This window comes from Cynocephalus volans, chromosome 6, assembly GCF_027409185.1.
Source record: "Cynocephalus volans isolate mCynVol1 chromosome 6, mCynVol1.pri, whole genome shotgun sequence".
Taxonomy (NCBI): domain Eukaryota; kingdom Metazoa; phylum Chordata; class Mammalia; order Dermoptera; family Cynocephalidae; genus Cynocephalus; species Cynocephalus volans.
This window is the reverse complement of record NC_084465.1, coordinates 54,308,612-54,325,531: the sequence shown is the minus strand read 5'-3', so window position 1 is coordinate 54,325,531 and position 16,920 is coordinate 54,308,612.

Here is a 16,920-nt window from a genome sequence, read left to right as displayed (position 1 = left end):
ATTATTCTCATCAGACTCTGCAGGAATTTTATTTCAAAAATCCAATTAATATGAATAGATGATTGGTGCCAAAATCTCTGCCTGTTACACCAAAAATTTTCATTTATTTTGCAGAGTGGAAATTACTGAAGCAGAGCTCACTGCATTTTAGGACAGAACCATCCCAGGGAGAGTGAGGCAAACTGCAGGCACTTCAGAGAAGAATGCACATTCCCTGCAAAGACATATTTTATAGGAGAAAACACTTTTAACTTTCTTTAGAAAATTTGGAGCACTTCTGAGTTTTGCAGTTAAGTGAAGCATTAGTGACTTTCTATTTTAAAAAAGGAAAGTCCCTTGTCAGATGCATTATTTGTGAATATGTTCTCCCATTCTGTAGGATGCTTTTCACTCTATTGATTGTTTCCTTTGCTGTAAAGAGCTCAGACAACTTTACAGAAAAACAAATAATCCAATTAAAAAATGGTCAAAGGAGCCGTAATGGAGTTTGGATGTCTTGTTTCCTCCAAAACTCATGTGGAAATTTGATCCCCAATGTGGCAGTGTTGGAAACTGATTGAGACAGGGGGGCGGATCCTTAATGAATGGATTAATGCTGTCCCTGGGGGAGGGGGGATTAATGAGTGGGTTCTTGCTCTATTAGTTCCTGCGAGAAGACCCTGGCACTTCCCCTCTCTTGCTTCCTCTCGCCATGTGGTCTGCTTGTACCCACCGGCTGCTGCCAATTTCTGCCATGAGTAGAAGCAGCCTGAGGCCCATGCCAGACGCAGCTGTCCCAGAATTGTAAGCCAAATAAACCTCTCTTCTTTATAAATTATCCAGTCTCAGGTATTTCTGTTATAGCAACAAAAATGGACTAATACAAGCTGAATAGACATTTCTCAAAGGAAAATGTACAAATGGCCAACAGGTACATGAAAAAATGCTCAACCTCACTGATCATCAGGGCAATGCAAATCAAAACCACTCTGAGATATCCTCTCACCCCAGTCGGACTGGCTATCACAAAAAAGACAGAGAATAACAAATGCTGGCGAGGATGTGGAGAGAGCAGAACCCTCCTGCACTGTTGGTGGGACTGTAAATTAGTACAGCCATTATGGAGAACAGTGTAGAGGTTCCTTAAACAACTACAGACAGAACTTCCATATGATCCAGCAGTCCAACTCCTGGGGATATATCCAGAGGACTGGAAAACATCAGATGGAAGGCATACCTGCACTCCTATGTTTACTGCAGCTCGATTTACAATAGCTAGGAGATGGAACCAGCCTAAATGTCCATCGATGGATGGCTGGATAAAGAAATTGTGGTATATATACAAAATGGAATACTACTCAGCCATAAAAAAGAATGAAATTCTCCCATTTGCAACAGCATGGATGAGGCTGGAGAAAATTATCCTAAGTGAAACAATTTAGGTGCAGAAAGAGAAATACCATATGTTTTCACTCATACCTGGGAGCTGAATCCATAAAAAAAAAAGAACAATAAAAAGAGACAGAGAGAAAGAAAGAAAGAAACAACAATCACAGTAATATATCGAACTTTTAGAAACCTAGAGGTGGAAAAGAGAGGGGAGGTGGGGAGGGAGGGGGCTAATGAGGAATTGGTCAATGGACACAAAGAATGACTGCATATTTTGATGATGAATAAGCTAACTCTACTGATCTAACCACCACACATTCTACACAATTATTGAAAATCAGTGTTGTACCCCACATGTATGTATAATAAAAAATAAAATAAAATAAAATAAAATGAAAAAGGAAAGTATTTTACAAACTAAATAAAGGTTAGCATAGGTCAGAACTATTGGCAAATTTAAAGTAAAGTGGCAAAGAGAGAAACGTGTTGTTATCCAGCATTCTCTTGTTGGGACTATTAATAGCTGCTTTTCCTTCTGGGTCTTCTATACCACTAAGCTAGCCTTCGTTTAGTAGTCAGATACATAAAATAAGAAGAAACATCACTCTTTGATATAAATGTAAAAAAATGATTTAAAAGTCACAAACACTTCAGAAACTAACAATATATCCAAAAGCAGCCCAAGATCAGCAATCACTGATGGCCTTTTTTTTTTTTCCCGAAATTTAAGGAGTATGCAATACCCCTTACTTTAAGCCAAATCAAAACAAAGCAAGTTTTCCGAGGCTGATTTTCCCTCTGTGCTTCCTTTATAAATAGGCAGCTTCTGAATCACTGATACTACAACTCTTCTCTTAAAAAGTTTCATTTTAACAAAACATCATTCACTAAAAGTGAAGCAGAGATCTTGCTGAGAAACTAATTTTGAAGGAATACGAACTGAACATTTATAAAGAATGCCAGGGGATATTCTGAGAAAAAGAAATGCTCTTGAGAGCATTGTATTTACTAAGTACTCCTGGATCCTTAGAACTGATTAGGATGAAAGGTTAGCACACCCTTATTAGAGTCTCCAGATGCCAACAGTATGTCAGAGAGTGCTGGGGTTGACATCGTAATCTAAGCATTGAGATGTTGAGAGTCTCTTGGTTTCAATATTCTCTTTCCAATGGTCTTAGACACAGTGATTGTGGTATATTCTGAGTAAGAAAAAAGAAAAAGACTTTCTAAGAGTATCTCTCATACTGAACCTTCAATTCCTTCACCACTTTCTCTTACCCATACCTAAATGCAGCCCCCAAAGCAATCTTATTCCTTAATTGAAACTTGCTCATGAAGATACATTATCTTGAAGCTCTTTCTGAAAATGTTATGGTAAGGAAACACATTTTTCATTGAAGTTAAATACTGGTTAAGATTCATTATATGTTTTGGAGTTAGAAATAGAAATTTTAAAAAGTTGGTAATATTCTTGTGTGCATAAATACACATGCCACAAAGGGTAGCGTTTATCCATAGGTTAGTTTAACCCATCAAATCCACGACTATAACAAATTCAAAATCATGTAGGAACATACAGAATAGGCTATTAGTTATATTAAGTTATTTTTACTTGCATTAAACATAGTAAATAAAAGAAGGCCCTTTAGAAGTGCTTGTGAGAGATGTAAATGTCAGTTGATGTAGAAAAGGCAAAAAGATAAAGAAAATTGCAACAGTGATTTTTTCTAATTTCAAAATAGGAATTATTTATTGTGTTTATAGATAGAAAACACAACCAATAATTTTAATAGTTTGAAATGAACTTAAAGTCTCCTTACTATTTGAGCAGGGCCTTATTCACCCTTACAAAATGTCAATAACACCTAGTATAGTGCAATTCCTTTGTTTTTGGCTACATAATACTTTGGCTGGGAAAAAAGTTTTAATTATTGAAATTCGAAAGCAAATATGAAAAAAACAAAATGGTATGAATACAAGTACTTTTGTGTATAACGTTTTAGGATCTGAAAGGAAACCCCAACTCCCAGCTTCTTCCCATGGGGTGAGGGGCTTGTACCACACATAAGGTGCCCAACTTTTACAGTTGGGGGCTTGGCTCTTTACTTTTTATTTTTCTTTTTTTTGTGCGTGATCAGTAAGGGGATCGCAACCCTTGGCATGGTGTTGTCCGCACCGCGCTCAGCCAGTGAGCGCACCAGCCATCCCTATATAAGGATCTGAACCCGTGGCGATAGCTGCTGTGCTCCCAGTCCCACACTCTCCCGAGTGAGCCACGGGGTCAGCCCGGCTCTTTAATCACTGTGCTTGAGGAATAGCAGGGACAGGGCACCTGAGGGTTTCCCTCAAGCACAAAAAACAACAGGGGGCTTTACCTAGTAGCTGTAGCCTCCAGGTTAAACCCGGCTTCGAACTTCCCCCAGACAAGTTTTGACCACATGCTTTTCCAGCAGCTCCCTCTGGTTCTGGCCCCTAACAAGCCAATATCTGGCAGTATATGTAGCAAATAAAGAATAAACCTCCTGGAGCCTCAACAAGAGGCACAGCACTCCCCACGTCTTCTTCACTGGCTTGCTGCAGCAATGATTCTAGCCCTGTAATCTCTCCATGGGAAGAGGTTGAAGCCTCTGCCAGCAAGAACAGGAGGGTAGGACTCTCTGCACTTTCTTCTTTGGCTTGCTCCTTAGATAAGTCCCTGCAATCTCTCATTAGAGGGAACAGACGGGATATCTTCATGCATAAAAGAGAAAGTGGGCACTTCTTGTGCTTTCTTCCCTGGTTTGCTTCAGTGATAACTTTATATCAGAAGTCTCCCCTTACAAGGAGGGTGTAAAAAATCTGCTTGTTTGGATAGGATAGTAGGTATTCCTTGTGACTTCTTCCTTGGTAGCTCATGAGATAAATTCATGCATTCTCTCATTAGAAGGAGGTTAAGGAAACTTTCTGTGCCTTAAGGGGAAAGGAGGCACTCCCTGCACCTTCTTTCTTAGCTTGCTTCAGGAATAACTACAAATCAGAAGGCTCCACCTGCTGGGCGAGTGTGAGACCGCTGCTTACTCTGACAGGAGAGTGGACACTCCCCACACTTTACTGCCTGACTTGCTCCAGCAAAATTCCAGATCTGCTTGGAAATAGTTTCTACAGCCATTGAACACCCCAACTTTTGTAGACTTTACCTAAGGAATTGGCTCCTAAATCACTTGGCTCTGGGAGTTGATAAAGCTCTGCACTCATGAATTTTCAAGATAACAGAGAACAAAAAAGGTGACTGTTAAACTTGCAAATCTTTAGGAGTTATATCCCCAGTTTCAAAGTGAGCAGTCTGATTAAGAGTACAGGCATCTGCCACAGACCCTCTCCTTGGTGTAGGGCAGAATGAATGGGAGATAAACTATGACTCTCAGCTTATCAGCAAGGAAAAAAGGAACTGGAGCACATGTGTAACATCTCCAACTCTTCAGATGTATTCCCCCCAAAACTGGCTTCTATCTCATCTCTCTTAAGAAAATAGCACAACTTTGCTCTCTAATTTCTTGGGACCACTAAGAACAAAGATAACAGATTGAAGAAACACAAAGTTTAAAGGTACCTAGAATCTCTAGCCAGGCTGATTAGAGAGAAATGTCTGCTCTTAGTCCATTTTGTGTTGCTATAACAGAGTACCTGAGATTGCATAATTTACTAAGAAATTAGGCTTATTTGGCTCATAATTCTGGAGGCAGAAAAGTTCAACAAGCGTGGCACTGGCATTTGCTTAGTTTCTGGTGAGGGCCTTTGTTCTGTGTTATGACATGGCAGAAGGTCAAAGAGGAAGCAAACACATGTAAAGGGGCAGACACAAAGAGGTTTCTTGCTTTATAACACCTGCTCTCGTGTGAACTAATCCATTCCTGTGAGAACTAATCCCAATTTGTGAGAGTGAGAACTCACTTATAACTGCAAGATTGGCTCCAAGCTGTCAATGAGGGCAGACCTCCCACAACACCAACACCTCCTACTAGGCAACACGTTTTAAATGTTTTACCTTTCAACACTGCTGCACTGAGAACCAAGACTCAACCTGAGTTTTGGAGAGGACAAACCATATTCAAACCATATCACATCTCCTATGTGAGGCCAGAATAGTAAGACTGAGAGAGGTGGTTCTTTTATGCAATGCAAAGAAACCAGCACAGAGAGTCAAGGAATATGAAGAAACACAGAAATATGTTCCAAACTATAGAGCTGAAGAATACAATAACTCAACTCAAAAACTCAGTTAAAGGGTTCTGCAGCAGACTATTCAAGCAGCAGAAAGAATAAGCAAATTTGAAGACCGGTCACCAGAAATCATCCAGTCTGAGGAGAAAAAGAAAAACAAGATAAAAAAGAGTGAAGATGGCCTAAGGAACTTAAGGGAAACCTTTGAGTAGAATCATATATGCATTTTTGGATTATCAGAAGGAGAATAAAAGAAGAAGAATTTCAGAAAATCATCAAACCACCAATGAAGACAGGAATAGAGGAAGAGAGGGAAAAGGGAAGGATCTATAAATTAATCAGTAAGCAGTTAACAAAATGGCAATAGTAACTCCTTACCTATCAACAATTATTTTTTTATTTTATTTTATTTTATTTTATTTTTTTTATATTCTTTAAAAATTATTATTATTATTATTATTTTTTTAAATTTTATTTTGTCGATATACATTGTAGCTGATTATTGCTCCCCATCACCAAAACCTCCCTCCCTTCTCCCTCCCCCCCTCCCCCCCAACAATGTCCTTTCTGTTTGCTTGTCGTATCAACTTCAAATAATTGTGGTTGTTATATCTTCTCCCCCCCCCCCGGTTTGTGTGTGTGTGTGTGTGTGTGTGAATTTATATATTAATTTTTAGCTCCCTCCAATAAGTGAGAACATGTGGTATTTCTCTTTCTGTACCTGACTTGTTTCACTTAATATAATTCTCTCAAGGTCCATCCATGTTGTTGCAAATGGCAGTATTTCATTCGTTTTTATAGCTGAGTAGTATTCCATTGTGTAGATGTACCACATTTTCCGTATCCACTCATCTGATGATGGGCATTTGGGCTGGTTCCAACTCTTGGCTATTGTAAAGAGTGCTGCGATGAACATTGGGGAACTGGTATATCTTCGACTTGATGATTTCCATTCCTCTGGGTATATTCCCAACAGTGGGATGGCTGGGTCGTATGGTAGATCTATTTGCAATTGTTTAAGGAACCTCCATACCATTTTCCATAGAGGCTGCACCATTTTGCAGTCCCACCAACAATGTATGAGAGTTCCTTTTTCTCCGCAGCCTCACCAGCATTTATCGTTCATAGTCTTTTGGATTTTAGCCATCCTAACTGGGGTTAGATGGTATCTCAATGTGGTTTTGATTTGCATTTCCCGGATGCTGAGTGATGTTGAGCATTTTTTCATATGTCTGTTGGCCATTTGTATATCTTCCTTAGAGAAATGCCTACTTAGCTCTTTTGCCCATTTTTTAATTGGGTTGCTTGTTTTCTTCTTGTAAAGTTGTTTGAGTTCCTTATATATTCTGGATATTAATCCTTTGTCAGATGTATATTTTGCAAATATTTTCTCCCACTCTGTTGGTTGTCTTTTAACTCTTTTAATTGTTTCTTTTGCTGTGCAGAAGCTTTTTAGTTTGCTTATTTTGAAGGTACATGTCTTAAAAAATCCTTCTCTAAACAAACATCTTATATTTTCTTCTAAAATTTTTTAAGTTTGGCATTTCACATTAGTCTCTAATGCTTCTGGAATTGATTTTTGTGAATGGTGTTATTTAAGGATCTAACTGCTTTAAATTTTCTACACAGATAACCAAGTTTTCCCAGTACCATTTAATGAAGACTCCTTGTATTCCCCAGTTATAAGCAAGACCACCTTTGTCATATACCAAAGTTCTACATATACATTTGCATTTCTTGTGTCTCTATTCTAATTCATTGGCCAATGTTTTAAAAAAATTATTTTGTTTTCAATTGATAAAGAGTAATTGTATATATTTACGGGTACAATGTGATGTTTTGATATATGTATGGCCAATTTGTTTTAACTCATTTCACTACTACATTGTCTTAATTAGATGAGCTTTATAATAACTCTTGATATCTAGAAAAGAAGGCTCCCCTGCTCTCACTCCAACTGACAAATATCTGATTGTTAGATTTATTTAAAAACTGACTTATTATGTTATAGCCTTTGCACTGTGTATAATGGAATTATACTGTTTATATTCTTTTCTGCCTGTTTTCTTTTTCTCATTGTTATGTTTTTGAGATTTATAAATACTGTTGATATAGTTATAGTTCATTTTTATTCATGGCTGTCATAGTTGTATGGTATTCTATTTTATAAAGATATCACATTTTTTTCTCTATTTTACTGTTAAATTGATATTTGGGTTATTTCCAGTTTTTTTGTTTGTTTCTTTCTTTATATTGATTTTTTTTTACTCTTGACCTATCAGTCAAGAAAGATGTGGTAAAATTCTCCACTAAGTATATAATGGTCTCAATTTTCCCACGTTAAAAAAAGAAGGTGGCACAATAATACAGTTATTATTAGAAAGACAAAAATGTAACAGAAGAGCAAATGCATGGGACTTTAATGAGGTGAAGAAGGATGGGCAGTAATTGAGTTTTATCTTCTCTATGTAATGTCACTTCTAAACTTTTTTGTCACTTCTATGATTTACCTCTCTTCCTTTAGCATTCATGCTATTTCTAATTCCTATTAACACCTTCTCCACACTTCTTATCTCTTAAATAGAAGAAATTCTGGTGTATATACTTCTCATATTATAATTTGGGTTTTCTTGCTATACGTTTTTGTATTTCAAAATAATTTTTCTTAGGTTTTTAAAGAATATATAGACTTTATTATTTAGAAAAGTTTTTGGTTCACAGAAAAATGGAGTGGAAACTCTAGAGAATCCTCCTATACTCCCACTCCTGACACACCCACAGCCTCCCCCACCATCAACATCTTGAGCCATAATGGTATGTCTGTCTGTTACAATTGATGAACCAACCATAGTTCACATTAGGGTTCAATCTTAATGTTCTATCTTCTATGGGTTTTGACAAATAATGTATAATATCATACAGAGCAGTTCCACTGCCTTTAAAATTCCCTGTGTTCATCTGTATTCATCCCTCTCTCCTCACTAGACCCTGGCAACCGGTGATCTTTTCACTGTTTCCATAGTTTTGGTTTATCAAAATGGCATATAGTTGGAATTATACAGTATGTGGCCTTTTCAAACCACACAGTAACATGCATTTGTTGCTTTGCCTCACACAGATTTGTCACCTCTTTTCCCCTGGGTGATGGAGACACAAAAGGATTACCTGAAGCCCATTTCTTCTGAGCAGTGAGAGACCCCAAAGGGGTTAATTTCCTGGAACCCTCAAGAGAGAGGCATTCCTTCCTTTTGGGAAATTAACCACGAACTGGGGTTCTAGCTCCACATATATTCTCCAGACCAGGAAGTTACAGGAAAAGAACATAGGTGGGGTTATGTCTAAGTATAGTTTAACAATAAAGACTGGTAACAAGCAAAGTGACATTCCATAATGCAATTTGCAAAAGGTTAAGTCAATCCACCAACAAACACGTGCTCTTAGCAAACATTCTCTTTCCCTACATCAATTTCCCAGTATTTTTACATATCAATCAGTAACTTGTTTGTCCTTGAGCCAGCAACCTTGCTGTGCTACAATTCTTAAACTCACAACAGAGACTTCAGTCTAGGGAAAATTTCCTGTCTTTTGCAAGGTTAACATTTCTGTATGTACTTTTAAGAAGTCAGGCTAAACCTGAAACTGCAGGGCTTTGGAGGCCCTGTGAAATGCTTTTGCTTTATAAATATTGGTATATTCCACATGCATTAAGTTTCCTTCAGGTCTTTTTTGTGGCTTTGTAGCTCATTACTTTTTATCACTGGATAATATTTCATTGTCTGGATGTACTGCAGTTTATTTATCCATTCACCTGTTGAAAACATCTTGGTTGCTTCCATTTTGGCAATATGAATAAAGTTGCTATCAATGTCTGTATGTAAGTATTTGTGTAGAGATAAGTTTTCAACTCATTTGGGTAAATTTTAGGGAACATTACTGTTGGATCATATGATAAGAGTGTGTTTAGTTTTGTAAGAAACTGCCAAACTGCCTTGCATATTGGCTGTGCCATTTTTCATCCCCACAGCAATTAATGAGAGTTCCTGTTGCTTACATCCTTGCTGGTTTTTGGTGGTGCTGTCAGCATTCAGGGTTTGAGCCGTTCTAGTAAGTGTGTAGTGGGATCTCATTGTTGCTTTAATTTGCCTTTCCCTGATGACATATGATGTTAACCATCTTTTCATATGTTTACTTGCCTTCTGTATATCTTAGTTGGTGAGGTGTCTATTTAGATCTTTTGCATATTTTATAATTGGGTTGCTTATTTTTTTATTGTTGAGTTTTAAGAGTTCTTTCTATGTTTTGGAAAACAGCCTTTTGTGAGATATGTCTTTTGTAAATATTTTCTCCCAGTCTTTGGCTTGCCTTCTCATTCTCTTGTGTCTGTTACAGAGCAGAACATTTTAATTTTAATGAAGTTTAGCTTATCAATTATTTCATTCGTGGATCATACCTTTAGTGTTGTATCTCAAAAGTCATAGACAAGCCCAAGATCATCTATATTCTCTCCTATGTTATCATCTAGGAGTTCCGTAGTTTTGCATTTTACACTGAGGTCTATGATCAATATGAGTTAATTTTTGTGAAGGATGTAAGTCTGTGTCTAGACTCATTTTTTTTTTTTTTTTGCATGTGGATGTCCAGGTGTTCCAGCATCATTTGTTGAAAAGACTATCCTTTCTCCATTGAATTGTATTTGCTATTTTGACAAATATTAATTGACTGTATTTGTGTGTGTCTATTTTGGGGCTCTCTGTTGTGTTCCATTGATCTATTTTTCTATTCTTTTATCATTCCCACACTTGATTACTATAGGTTTGTGGTAAATCTTGAAGTTGACTAGTGTCAGTCCTCTGACTTTTTGTCTGTCCATATTGTGTTGGCTATCTAGGACTTTTGCTTCTCTATATAGACTTTAGAATCTGTCAATATAAACAAAAATAGCTTGCTGTGATTTTGATTGGAACTGCATTGAATCTATAGATCCAGTTGGGAAGAATTGACATCTTAACAATATTGAATCTTCCTATCCATGAAAATGGAATATGTCCACATTCATTGAGTTTTTCTTTGATTTATTTTTACCAAGGTTTTGTAGTTTTTCTTATACAGATATTTTATAATTTTTAGATTTAGATTTATACTTAAATATTTATGTTTTTCATGTTATATAAATGATATTGTGTTTTTAATTTTAAATTCCAATGCACATTGCTGGTATATAAGAAAGCAATTGACTTCTGTATATTAACCTTCTTTTCTGCAACCTTGCTGTAATCACTTACTAGTTTTAGAATTTTTTTTTTGATTCTTTTGGATTTTCTACATAGACAATAATGTAATTTGCAAACAAAGACAGTTTTATTTCTTTCTTTCCATTTTGTATACATTTTATGTCCTTTTCTTATTTTATTAGCTAGGATCTCAGTATATTGTTAAAAATGACAGTTGAGAGGAGATATCTTTGTCTTATTCCTTATCTTAGTGAGAAAGCTTCTAGTTTCTCAACATTAAGTGTGACATTAGCTGTAGGTTTTTTTGTAGATGTTCTTATCAAGTTGAAGAAGTTCCTCTCTACCTACTTTGCCAAGCATTTTTATCATGAATGGGTGTTGGCTTGTTGTGTATTTTTACACTGTAAATTCATCACTTAATATTTTTAGCATTCTGTGTCCAGTCCTACTCCCTGAAGTGTTTCTCCTATGTTTTCTTTAAGAAGTTTTATTGTTTCAGGATGTATATTTAAATCCTTAATCCATTTTGAGTTGATTTTAGTATATGGTGAGAGGTATGGGTCTAGTTTCATTCTCCTGCATATGGATAACCAGTTATCCCAGCACCATTTGCTGAAGAGGCAGTCCCTTCCCCAGTGAATAGGCTTGGTGCCTTTGTCAAAGATCAGATGGCAGTAAGTGTGTGGGTTGATTTCTGGATTCTCTATTCTATTCCATTGATCAGTGTGTCTGTTTTTATGCCAGTACCATACTGTTTTGGTTATTATAGCTTTGTAGTATAGCTTAAAGTCAGGTAGTGTTATGCCTCCAGCTTTATTTTTTATTTTTTGCTCAGCATTGCTTTGGCTATGCATGGTCTTTTATGACCCAGCTATCCCACTGCTGGGAATATACCCAGAGGAATGGAAATCATCAAGTCGAAGGTATACCTGTTCCCCAATGTTCATTGCAGCACTCTTTACAATAGCCAAGAGTTGGAACCAGCCCAAATGTCCATCATCGGATGAGTGGATATGGAAAATGTGGTACATCTACACAATGGAATACTACTCAGCTATAAAAACGAATGAAATACTGCCATTTGTAACAACATGGATGGACCTTGAGAGAATTATATTAAGTGAAACGAGTCAGGCACAGAAAGAGAAATACCACATGTTCTCACTTATTGGTGGGAACTAAAAATTAATATATAAATTCACACACACACACACACACACACAAAAACCGGGGGGGGGGGGGAAGAATATATAACAACCACAATTACTTGAAGTTGATACGACAAGCAAACAGAAAGGACATTGTTGGGGGGGAGGGAGGAGAGGGAGGAGGGAGGGAGGTTTTGGTAAGGGGCAACAATAATCAACCACAATGTATATCGACAAAATAAAATTTTAAAAAAATATATATATATTTAGCATTCTTTACAACTATGAGATTATAAAATGTGTAGTATTTAAGTATATATAAAATTCTTTTTTTGTTTGTTTAGATGAGAGATAAGCAGATTTGCTCACAAGCACTTGAGAAAAGAAAAGATTTTTTTTTTTTTTTTTTGAGCATAATCTTTGTTTCAAGAGCCATATTGGGAAACCTGGTTATAAAGGAAAGGGAAAAAACTTTAAGATGTTTAATTTGTATTAAGCATTCATAAAGATAATAATGGCTATGAGAATCCCCCATTGCCCACCATTCATCACAGCTGTTAATCATTTGCTCTAAGTGCTTTTCCATTTGGCAAATGATAACTTAGTAGATCTCAGTGGAAATGAGTAGCATATCCTCTACTTAATCACATGAAACATTTAAGTAAAATGAGACAATTTCACCTATAAGTAAGTTGTTCACTGACATCTTGAATTACTTCTAGGATGCATGAGCTTTTTACTTCATAATCAGAGTTGGCTCTGATTATTACGATATAAATTCAAGAATTTTTAACCTTTCTCTTAAATCTCTTCTAATGTCTTAGAAAAAATACTAAAAATTTAAAAGCCCATACTGGGAAAACGGAATTGAAATAAAATATTTCCAAAATTTCACAGTATCTTCAGCAGAACTACTATCTTTTTCCTGATGTGGGTCATCTGGACTCTTAGGTCTCAGTCCTAACACTTGGTCTTCTCTGTCATCCTTCTGACTCCAGTCTTCTCCTTCTCCTGGTTCTGACTTTGGATCTCTACTTCTGCTGTTGGGTCTAGGGTTCTGCCTTGCTCAGCTGCCTATAGGACTTTGCTTAGTTATTTTTGCTATAAAGGGCTTAGAAACTGTGCTTTTCTATACATTTAGTACCATACGGCCTAGAAGTGGCTCTAGGAGTCCCCCACACTCTTTAGTGTCTTTTTCATGATCTTTCCTCTTTCTCCTTTCTAATCTCGTGGTTTCATACCATACCTCTCTGTATTTCTTATTGTCATGTTATCAATTGGCTTCTAGTCACATCTGCATTCCTTGATAATTATGACTCCTGGCACACTATCACTCTCTCTAAAACTATTCCTGACTTAATTCTTTGTCACCTCAATATTCACTTGGTTCCTGGAATCCACTTCTCCAATGATCAAATCCTCCATTCTTTGTGAATAACTCACCCCCATTTTAATGAAACATTATCCTTGACATTGTAATAACTTTCACTTAGAATTGCAATCACTTTGATCCAGATGACATAGCTGTTAGGGATGGATATAACCACCTGTATCAACATGACTGAGCTGTTTGTTTCAGAAAAGCTATTCCTGGGAAAGATAAGACTAAAACTATAAAATAATAATTAAGTTTATTGTTTGCTTCATGAAATTCCTGCAAATCAATTTATTGAAGGCTTTTATCTAAGTTAGCTCACCTGTGCAAAAAGTTTTCTAAGACAAGAATTACTTATTTAGTCTTGCTTCAAGACCCTTCTTTGCTTTGTCTACTAATTCTAAATGATTATGTCAAAAATTTTGCTCAGTTTCCAGTTCCAGACTTAAAAAAAACCTCACTTTAAAATATGGGCTACACCTGCCCTTATAAATGTCCTCTCCTGACTTCCTCCTTTTGAAACATGACTAAGAGTCTGTTCAAGGTTGGTGTTTTCTCTTACTGCAATAAATTCTAATAACACCGATTTTGCTTTGTTAACAGATTGATGGTGATATTTTGAGAGTTCAACAGAACTCATTCCATAATGTTAATTTCAAGCATTCTACCCTCTGACCCTATTCAACTCGCTGCTTTTGCCCAATTCCATAGAAAACTTAAATCCATTTATTATATCAAAATTTACTATCCTTCAGCATCTCTTGTCTTTATTTCTGACTTATATTTCATGAGCAGTATAATCACTCCCCTGTATACACCCTCGACATCCCAGCCTCTGTCTTATGTCATCGCACTTAGAAAAACACCACCACCTGCTAGTCTAACTCTTCCCCCATCAATGAGAGCAGTCTTACTTTAAATTTCTCACTAAAATCTGTAAGTGGGCCCTGATTGCTGCCTGGCATGCGTTCCCCAATTGCCTCAGTTCATTCAGAATCCTGCACTTCTCTTTCCAGTCTTCTCATCTCTCATCAGAGCTCAAGCATCCCTCTCTCAATCAATGGTTTTTTATTTCACTGAGAAATTTGAAGCGATCATTAAAGAAATCCCTTAAGCTTCCATACCATACTTACTTGCCTATCAGCATTTGTAGCAAAATCCTGCCTTTATTTCCATTACTATAGTTGGATTGCATCATCCCTTCTCTCCTTCTACTCACTCATTCACATCAGTATACAAACGTGCTATTATCTCTCCCATTAAAAAAACCAAGGAAATAAACAAACCCCTCTTACCTCCCCATCTCCTCCAGCTACTACATTGGTTGATCATTATATGCTTTTTATTTTTTTGAGTTTAGCTCATTAAAAATGTTATCTATATGTGCTATCGACACTTCCTCTCTTTCTATTTTCCCTTAAACTAATTACTTCAATTGGATTTTCGAAATTAATACTCCTCAGAGCTTCTCTACATTATTAAGTTTATTAAATCCAATGGTTAATTTTTAGACTTCATCTTATCTATCAACAGCATTTGACCAACTATTTACTCCTTCCTCCTTGAGATACATTTTGAATTTGTCTTCCTCCCTTTCTTAATGGCTTTTTCTGTCTCCTTTTCCTATTCCTTTTCATATCCCTGAACATCTGGACCTTTGATGATATTTTCCAGATTTATGGCTTTAAACATTATCTAAAATTGATGAGCATCAAATTTATACCTTCAGCTAGTACTTTCTCCTGGGCTCCAGATTCCTACATTTGATTGCTGGCTGGATGTTCTTACTTGGACATCCAATAAACATCTTAAATTTATCATGTCTGAAGGTGAACTCCTCATCTTCCCCGATCAAACATGTTTCTCTTACAAACTTTGACATTTCAATTAATGGCAACTTTAATTTCTTTGGCCAAAACCCTTGGAGTCATATCAACTCTTCTCATGTTTCTACTTCACATTCAATTAATTAGCAAATTCTCTTGGCTTTACTTTCAAAATATATCCACAGTCTGATCACTTCCTTGCAACTGCTCTGGTTAAGATCAAACGGTCTCTCATCGGGGTTATTAAAATAGCCTTATAAATGGTTTTCCAGCTACCACCATTATCGAATATCCATCTCAACAAAGCAGCCAGAGTGATACTGACAAAGCAAAAACTCTCCAGGTTTCTCATCTTGTTCAGTGTAAAAGCAAGTTCCTTGTGGTGTTTTATGAGTTCTACGTGATCTTTCTCCCTTAACTTTCTGACTTCACCTTTGACTACCCTCTCCACTGCCCATTTTGTTCCAGCTGTTCTAGATTTCTTACTGATTCTCGACTATGCCTGGCACATTACCTACCTCAGGAGATTTTAATGTGTTATTCTCACTTCCAGGAATTTTATTTCTCCAGATTATCAAGGCTCATTCACTTAAAATCCATGCTTATTGCATCATCTTAGTGAAGACTTTCCTGACCATCTTTTAAAAAATCAAAATGCTTACTTCATCCATGCCCTCCTACCTTTTTCCCTGCTTCATTTTTATTTAGTTTATTGTATGCTTCTATGCACTAGAGTAAGATTTTTTTTCTGATTTGTTGTTCACTGTTCTTTCCCCAGAATCTCAAATATTGCATAACGTATAATAGGTATTCAATTAATAAACTGCATGAATAAATACATATAAACTAATGCTTTAAAAATCTATACTTATTAGTCTGTTAGGCACATTCTTTATGAGCTACATTCTCTTATACATTTCTAATCTGCCCATTGCTTTTGGCTTCCTTCCTTAATATATACAAATTAGCCTGAATATTGCTTTTATTATTCACCGTACATTCAGTAAGGTAACTTTTCTGTGTTTTCTATGATAGTTAAATCACGATACTTCCTTATGTAATGAGACATCACAAATCAGGCCATTGACTAGCACTTTCCTATTGATTAAGTGAGCCAGCTTCAGAAAAGCAAGAATAAAATGATTTCTATGCCAAAGCTCAGTAGATCATAGGATCACTTTCAGTAAAATACTGTGAAATTTTGCACACACTGAAAGGATAAGAGTTTTACATTCTACAAGAAACATTAAAGGAATTGCATTTGGGAAGAATTATCTTAGGCATTTCCAATAGACACTTTTATGAGGCACTGTTGATCAAAGTTTCTGAAGTATCACCTTGAGTGATTTCATTTCCTATCTCATTTCTTATTTTAAAGTAGTAAATAGCTGTGATAATTCTTATTTCTTCATGCCTGCCACATGTAACAAGGAATAATCCATCTTGTTTACATTTTTAAATACCTGTACTGAATATTGAAAGACTAGATATAACAACTCTGTCAAAGCCTTGCTGCTGCTGGGGCAGTAATTTGTTTGTGAGTAGTAGCTGGATCTAAAAGAAACAAGCAATGGTTAAACTTCAGCTTCAGCCAGCACCTGTTTTGTTTTGTTTTGTTTTACATAACTCATAGTTCCCAAAATATGGCTCATGTTCTTGACTGAAAGTAAAATGATTTAAGGTAGTACATGCATAAACACATTAAAAATTAATTAGCATCTTTACTGTAACATATATAAGAATATAAGTAACATATGTAACAATAGAAGTAA